This window comes from Vicugna pacos, chromosome 2, assembly GCF_048564905.1.
Source record: "Vicugna pacos chromosome 2, VicPac4, whole genome shotgun sequence".
Taxonomy (NCBI): domain Eukaryota; kingdom Metazoa; phylum Chordata; class Mammalia; order Artiodactyla; family Camelidae; genus Vicugna; species Vicugna pacos.
This window is the reverse complement of record NC_132988.1, coordinates 91,115,782-91,125,030: the sequence shown is the minus strand read 5'-3', so window position 1 is coordinate 91,125,030 and position 9,249 is coordinate 91,115,782.

Genomic DNA, 9,249 nt, shown 5'->3' with positions numbered 1-9,249 from the left:
CCTTCTTATAATGAAACCTCTGAGGTCTAGCTCTGCCTTCAAGATGTTAGAATATTTTCATTCAATTAACTTAAATTATGTAATGTGAAAATGAATGATGGCCAGGAGGCTGATGGCCAGTGTAATTCTGGTGAGAAATTATATTTCACACATTGGTTTATTTAGTTAGAATTTTCTTTAGGTAATAAAAATAGTGTTACATAAAAATTAGTTGTATCTAACCTCACACATTCTGCCATAAATGACTCTGGCAAATCCCACGCTCTGAGTGACAGTGACAAATCTCCCCAAAGGCAATTTTACAGTAAAATAGGGCTATCCCAGACTTGCTCAGAATGAGTTGTTCTGGATAGCTGAATGTTCCAGGTAGCTGATTTGAAAAAACAAAACACTGAACATTTCAACTATTTAGATTGGAACATTTTCTAACTGTGTCATACACTTAATTTTTTCTTAAACAGATGGCGTAAGGACTGTGATGCAAACTTTTCTTAATGACTCATTGTGACCTGGCTGTTAAGGAACCAGATCTAGATCTTGGTATTTGAATGATTCTCTCCATGTTACTCCTGGAGTCACTTTTCTAGTGAAGAATTGGCCAAAAGCACAAGGCATGGTACTTCCAGTGACTGGCCACAGGACATGGTTCTGGCAGGGGTACTCTCCGGGCCAGCAGAGATGAAGGTTTCAGCAGACCTTCTCTTCCTGCCATCCAGGCTGAGTCCTCCGTGGTCTGGCCTCTGCCATCCAGTGTGCAACCAGGGAAGGAACTCAGGGGACTGGTAAGGAGACACCAAGAACCATGGTCCTTGTCTTGAGCAGTTTCTGTGAGTCAATTGACTGTATTTCGCCAACCAAGAAGGGTGTCGTTCAGATTGTCCGGGTCACAAACTCACTGTTAGTGCAGGTGTGTGACAGCATTTCTCCTCTACGAGCCAACAAGCAGGGAGAGGGCGGTAAAGTCGGTAAGTTAAACCTGGCCTTAGTTGGGAGGGTATAGCTCAGTGGTAGAGTGTGTGCTTAGCATGCATGAGGTCCTGGGTTCAATCCCTAGTACCTCCATTAGAAAGAAATAAATAGCCTAATTACCTCTCCCCACAAAAAAATAAAAAAAACTGGCCTTAGTTGCTGCTATTGCTACAATAATGTGCATCATAAATGGGAGGAGGAAGGAAATTAAAATATCTAATTTGGAAAGGGGGTCTAGGGCAGGGGTTGGCAAACTACACCTCAGAGGCCAAATCCAGCCTGCTGCCTGCTTCATATAGCCCACGATTAAGAATGATTTTTGCTTTTAATGGTTGAAAAAAATCAAAAGGAGAATATTTTGTAATGATTGAAAATGGCATGAAATTCGAATTCCAGTGTCCATAAATAAAGTTTTATTGGAATCCAGCCATATCCACTCACTTAAGTTCATCTGTGGCTGTTTTGTGCTACAACATTAGCGCTGAGTGGTTACAACAGGGACCATATGGCCCACAACGCCTAAAATATTTACTCTCTGGCATTTTTTACAGGAGAAGTTTGCTGATCACTGGTCTAGAAGAGTAAATTTTCTTTGTCTTCTGCTTAGAAATGTCTTTTTTTTGGACGGAGAAGTAGGGCAATTTCCATACTTCTAAAAGCCCACCCACTCTTATAAATAATGGTGAGGAATTATCCCAAAATCTTATGGTGGAAATGCCAAGACCGTATGTGTGTGTTTATGTGTACAGAAACTAAGTATTTAAAATACCTAAGTGTATTTCAGTCTGACCACCACATGTGATGCTAATTATGAACATAAATTATTCTTGTAAAAGGATAATATTTATTAAATTATGTCAGTAATTTAAACAACGTATCTCAATTTTTGTAACCTTTCCCCTTAGCCAGCCAAGGGCAGCCATTTACCTCAGGGTATTCAAAATTTGTTAAAACAGGGAGAAAAAAAAAGAGAGAGAGAGAGAGAAAAGGTCAATGGACAGGTTTAGACTACAAATATGGGATTTTCCTTTCTTTTTGTTTTTTTTGTGGGGGAGGTAATTAGGTTTATTTTTTGACGAGGCGCTGGGTATTGAACCCAGGCCCTTGTGCATGCTGAACATGTGCTCTACCACTTGAGCTATACCTTCCCCCTGGGGTTTTCCTTTTTTAAGTCTGAAGAGAGACAATGGTCTTGAGAATCTTGAGGATTTTCTAAACTCTTTAAGCTCTCCTTTCCTTATTAAGGGTGGTGCCTGTGTGACTTCAGGTTTATAGGTAAGTCACTGGTAGAAATAACTCAGTAAGTGATGTAAGGGAAAACCCTGACCCCGGGGGGAAAAGGGAAAGCATGCTCCCTGGAGTCCCAGGGGAGAGTAGGTAGCAGTGGGGAACACAGTTAAGAAGCAATTGGTGACACAAGTGTGTTCTGGCTGCTCCTTTCCAAGCCCAAATCCCAGAGGAAACAGTGAGATGGAAAGGTATCAGAAAATTCAAGGTAAAGTCAAGAGCAGTGTGGCGTTTGCCCCTTCTCTGTTTGGGGGAGACAGCCATGATGTGTGGTCTTGCCCCAGTGTGAAAAGCCAGTTAAAATGGCAGTGTGGGTGAACAGGCAGGGAGAGAGAGAGATTGAGTCAGCATTCTGGAACCTCTCCTGGCTCCTGTGTATTGTGGAGGGATCTGAAAGGCCCCTTATGCTGGGGAAACAACCATGGGAAACACGACGCTGGCTGGCAGGGTTGCTGTGTTGAGGGTGATTTACCCCGTAGCCAAGGACCAGGGATCCACTGCCTGAGACAGCTAGACCTGAGGAGGGGGTGTGGTCGGGGAAGGATAGAGACATTCACAGCACGTGAGAGCCACGGTTGGGCCAGGCAAGGGAGAAGAAATCATGTGCCTGCCAACCACGGGCTTCTTCAGCAGACCAGTGCCCCCAGGAAAGGTAACAGAGAAGATCTGGAGGACAGCGTGTGCTTTCCAGATCCTCTCTCCTGCCCTTGCAAGCCGAGGTAAGCTGCTTGTCTCCTCCGCCCCTTATAGCCCAGGGGCCAAAAGGGCTCTGAGGAAGAGATGAATTACAACCAACTGAATTCCTAACTCAAAGGAAGCAGCTTTGAACTAGAAGAACCCAATACCTTTCATTACCTACTTTAATTCCATGCATGACTCCCACCCATCCTTCCCCCACATGTGTATCTAGCAAGGTCAGGACCGAAGTATCAGTTATGGACAATGGGCAGCTACCTTTCCTTAGAACACAGGAATAGTCATGTGCTAAATATTTGGACTCCTCTGCTTTATTCAGCCTTGTGATGCAGTTTTGTTCTAAGCAGTGACTTTCAAATGTCTGGATCATGACCCTCAGTAAAAAATGTTATTTCATATCACTATCCAGAACATATATACTTATACATATACCTGAAATAAAATGTTGTGAAATCAAACCTACCTTTACTGTGGGGATGTACTCTCTATTTTGTATTCTATTCTGTCTTTTAACAAATGTCATTTATGCATCGGTAAATTGATTTCATGACCCACCCAATACGTTGTGACCTACAGCTTGAAATATACTATCCTAAAGGCCTAATGAGGTAAAGAAAACATTTGTCCCTTCACAGTTTAGCTACAGATGCTGTGCTTTCATATAGTTCTATTTTGATAACTTTACTGCCCCCTCCATTGCAGGCAGCATTCAGTTATTAAAGCTGATCCCATCGTATTTATTGTAGTAGTCAAGATGTTTTCAGTTATATGTGATCAAAACCCAACCTAAACTGGCTTCAGGCAAAAGTGAATGTATTGTCTCATGTAACAGAGAAGACCGGGTTAGGGCAAGCTTCAGGCACAGCTGGATCTAGGGACTCAAACATTTCAGTATCTCCCTTTGATTCTTCTCTTGCCTCTGTGAGCTTGCCTTATTCTAGTTAGGCCTACTTTACAAGTAAAGGATCATATGTTTGACTACCCCAAGCAAACACGTCCACCGTCACAATCTACAAAGAAGGGAAGCCCTCCACAAATCTCATGGAAGGACTCTGATTGGCCATGCTTGAGTCACGTGCACATCCCTGAACCAATCACAAAGTCCAGGGAGAGAGGAATTCTTGTTGCTTCCCTTAGGTCTCATGCCCAACCCTTGGCCAGGAGTAGAATGCCATGACTGACAGTCCCTCCAGGCTCACATGGAAGGGGGGGAAGTAGGGTACTCTTATTAGAATGAGGAATTCTCAGGCCAAGGGAAAAATCAAGAGAGATAAACAGAGTAGATTGATGTAGAAATATAGGTTCTGTGTAAGGGCATAAACCACTCTCTTATCAATACAGTAAGCTAAATTTAGTACTAGACTTTGTAACTTTTTATGCCTTCTTAGGAAGATAAGCCTGCCTGGGGAGGTGGAGCAGGCAGTGAAGATTATTTCCTGGATTTCCCCTGTCTTCAAGAAAGCTGAGGTTGCCAAATAGTTAAGTTCTAGATGGAAGAGGCTAAATGACACATAAACTAAAGAAGTATTAGACCCTAGTTTTTTTTATATACCAAATTGGAATAGCCATGCAGACAGCTGCAAATGTCGTCTCTACTTTCAAGCCCCGTTCACATGGAGAAGCCAAAAATAGATGCCAAAGATGAAGTTTCTTCTTGTCCTTGGATACAAAAAGTATTTAAAGAAATATAAAGTGTAGTGATTTTATAGAATGAATGGTTGCACAAAATCAGATGATAGAATAGACAAGGCAGAAAGAATTCCAAAGCCCAGTTCTGAGGACAGGAAGGGGGGCACATTACAAAGACGACACTGTCGGCCCCTTTGCTGCAGGAGTGTATAACACTGAGTTCATTTTCCACGCTGAGTATTTGCGTCTGTCACATCCATGTTCTCTGGCTGATGCCCTCAGACAACACACAGCAGGTGTTTGCAAGCCAAGGTCAAGTGTGCATTCTGTATTCCTGAGACAGAGGAAACTTAGTTGACCCACAGGTGTAGAAATGAGGACCTTTACCTCATTGGCCCCTTATGTTACCAACAGCGCTAACAAAATACAGGCTATTTGAAAAAAGAAGAAACTTAAAAGATGCCTTTGACAGCAATTGTATAGCAGCTTTCAAAAGAAATCCATATGATTTACAAACTTGAAGGGTGACTTAAAAATTTTCAAAACGTTCTGTGTGGCTGGTAAGGGCGAGAAGGGGAGTAAGAAGACAGAAATAAGACAAGAACCCTCTGTGTTTTCTTTCTCCTCTGTAAACCTCTCCCCCACCAAAAGAACACATGGCCCTTGAGCAGCGACTTACCATTTTTCCAGGGTCAGTTCACTTTCTGTGCTGCTCTAAACCCTGCTGAAAGCCAGCTCCTCCGGGAGCCCCAGGAATTGGGGCTGGCCTCTCTTCAGTCTGCAAGCACTCAGAAGGAAATGCCCCTTGCTGAGAAAGGGGTGGCCTTGGGGGCGGGGGTAGGAATCCATCTACTGTCAAGGAAGTTTCAATTAAATACGGATGCCAATTAATTTAATTTATATTTCTGCATGAAAAATATCATTCTATTATACAGGCACTGGAAGGATGCCAGGAACCCAGGTTAATAAATTACATCTCTACTGACATAATATGGAATCGCAGACTAATCGGATACTTATTAAATGCCCACCTGTGCTTGGGGCTACACCTTGTAGAAATCCAGCTGAAATAAGGTCTGTATGGCAGGGCTTGTCCCTACACTGTGATCATCTGACACCCACCCTTACCCCCCTCTGCTCCTAGCTTTGGGGCATGTCTCGGGAGAACAGCTCTAGAAAAGAATAATCAATATTCAATTGCCAGTAGTTATGAATAGGCACATTGAATGAATAAGGGAATGAATGATGGAGAATTGTAAATAATCCATGCAAATTAATCAGGGCATGGGCCTATATTGGTTAGCAGGAAACTTGCCATGATTATTTAAATATAGATTCAAACCAGCTGGTGGTATAGGTAATACCTACTGTTTCTGAAGCCCCGACTCTGAGCCAGACTTGTTACATGTTTTATTTTGAATCCTTATAACAATCCTCCAAGGTAGGGAAGGATTGTTCCCACCGCCCTTATTTTAGAGACAGGGAAGCTGAGGTTCAGTTAGCGGAAATGACCTTGCTCAAGTTCACATGATCAGAAAGAGGCACACTCAAACCCAGACGTGTCTGATTCAGACCTGGAATACTCTTTCTGTTGTGCTGGCTGGTTTTCTCTGCTTCCTAGCTCTGCTCTCTTGGGCAAGTGTCACCACTGTCTCCATGGGGAATTGGCTGGTGACTGCCTTGTTCTCGCAGTGCTGACCCTCTGGACAGTTCCAATTAGATCACCAGGAGTTGACTCTACAAATACCCCCTGTCCTGGAAATTCACCCTGCTCTCCACTGGTTCAGCTCCCAGATACTTACTTGCTGCAGCTCTGTATGGTAGCGAAATAATGTCACTCAATTGTCACAAATCCTCAGCCAGTCATCTATAAAGTCAGTTATTTACTCACCGTTTACCGAGCACTCACTATGTACCAGGTGCTCTGTGAGGTCCCACGATGCAACAATGAAAAAGGTCAAACTGATGGAGAAGATAGATGCCCTATCTTACCTAACCTTGTATTACCATGAGGTGTGGTAGATGCTTGGAATTACGGATGGAAAACATTCACCTCGTCATTTATTCATCATTCACTGATTCTCTCTATGACTATTTATTTACTGAGACCCTAGGATGTGCCGGGCAATGGGCCCACTCTACCATGTGCGAGCCAGGGTACCAGTGGAGGACACTGACCTGAATCTGCCCGTTCCTGACTCCATCTTGCACTGCAAGGGCCTCTCATGTTCATGTGTGGACACCCTCACCTGCATTTACAAGTTTATAACCATGTCCTCCCAGAACCACTTATGACCTGGAAAAAGTTTTTTCAACTCCTAGAAACCAGCTTGGGTCTATCTGAGCAGGGATTGCTGGGGTCCCAAGGCCCAGAGACTGGTAAAGAAAGGGAGGAAATGAGCTTCGGTTGGGCACAACCCATTGCCTCTATTCATTCATTCCCCTGTGGGTGTGGGCAAGGGCTGCGGAGGCCCAGAGGGATGAAAAGATGGTCCTCAGACCAGCAGTTTCTACATCACCTGGGAGCTTGTGGTTAATGCAGAATCCCAGGCCCCTCCACAGACCCTGGGAACCTAAGTGTGCATCTTAACACCCCAGGTGATTCGTATGCACGTTATGGTTTGAGAAACACTGCTCTAAGGGCCCTATGTCTAATCCCCTGTTTACAAACCAAGAGTCCAAGGCTAAAGAACAAGGCGAGGGGAAGGGCACAGCTCGGGGCAGGGCTGCCGGGGTCTGGGAGTACACTTCTGGGCACCTGGCTATTCTCTACAGGCGAATATACACCAAAGCAAATTTGAGAAAATATGCCTTTCCAGTAACTCAGATTAACAGGGTCCGGGATTCAGAGATTTGTAGTGAGTGATCCAAGGAAGAGAAGAAGTCCACCAAGTCATGAGCAGAAAGTAATTCAAGGAAGGTTAGTGAGTGATAATACATCTTTCCAGGAAGAAACCTGAGGGATGGTTGAGAAACTTTTGGTTTTCTATTTTATTTCTGGATCTAGAGCACATGAGCTGGAGGGGATTTCCATAGCCAAAGTGAATTGTCCTTTTTTATTGATTTATTTTTTCACTTCTGCATTCCTTTGGCCTTTCCTTCTTCTTTCCTTAGTACATTTTAGGTCCCAGCCCTTTCTGATGTATCTATTTCGCCTTGTTTTCCTTTACTTCTCTGCATTTGCCTTTCTCAGATCTTTCACTCTGCTCCAAAGAACATAAAACAAAGAGAAGTGAACGAGACTAGGTTGCAAAATATGGTCTGGGGTCAGTTTCATGCTGCTAACGATTCCTTTCTATTAAAAATAAAAAAATTTAAATATGCAATTTTAATTCATACATTAAAAATAGAAAGAATTGCATTTTGATTTTGAAAGTGCCCTTCACCCAGTTACAATGATCAACATATTCTCAATTGGGTTTAAGCTTCTCTGTTCCATCTTCACTTCTCTATTTCTCTTCTACCTTTTATTTCTCCCCTCCCTTCCTTCCTTTAGTCCTTCCTTCCATCGTCCCTCCTACTTCTCTCTCCTCTCCTCTATTCTGTCTCCTCCTCCGTCTTTCTCTCCCTTTCTCCCCTCCCCCATCTTTCTCTGGCGTTTATTAAAGCAAATCCCAGACATCATATCATTTAACTCATTTCCTATAGCATTTCCCGAAGGCAGGGAGGGCCACAAGAGAACGTAAGCTGAGGAAATGATCTCTTATGATTGTGTTCTTCACCAAAATATGGAATTTGTGTTAGAGATAAGGAAAAATATAGAATTTCTAAAACCTCTACATAATACCCCAGGTGGTGCAGATTTTATTTTCCGTCTCCACGTCCTCTCTCTAGAGTCTCTGAGGGGGGTCTATGAGAACTTTTAAATCTTCCTTTACTATTAAAGTAGTAATAGAATAACAGCAACTTTGGATGTTTATAAATTTAAAAAGAATATATTCTCTTTCTGTTTGCAAAGAGCATTCTGGGAGCATAACTTTAGCAGTAAAAAATTGTCAGTGCAAAATTTATAGAGATCTTCTATGACAAGAAACCAAACACATTTTCTCCCTACGGAAACCCCCCTGAGCTGATTGTTGTAATGGTTTAAAGGCGCTTTGGATCAGGATCTAGATAGGAAAGCATGGTGTACCATTGCTTTAATCTCCACACACATCAGAGCTAAGGAGTACCAAGTAATCTGGAGGTTCGGTTATTTTCCATTAGTAAATATTCAACTAAATTTCAGTAAAATGCCTTCTAAGTAAGTCAAATGGACAGGGGCTTTGAATGAGGGAATTAATTATAGCTGGTGTCCCAAGGAAAAGAACCCCACTGTGGCATGGAGAATGTAATTAATGGGAGGTAAGTGCCAACAAATCACTCCCTAAAATATTAATGCTATCAAAGAACAGCTGGATAATGAGAGAAACTTGACCCCTGGGGGACTGGCAGAGGTTGCTGTTGCTCCTGCAGAACTTTATGCAGTTGTGATGTCATGGATTTCCTCTAAATTTAACAAAAAAAAAATATTAAGAGGTGTGGTTCTGGGAAAGTTATTAGCAGCAAACATGTCTTTGTAGTTTTATCATCTTACTATGATCATTATATCTCACTGTTGCTGTGGTTCTACATGACTTTCCCCCTTAATTGCTCAGGATTTATATAATCCAAACAGCACCCCTTAAA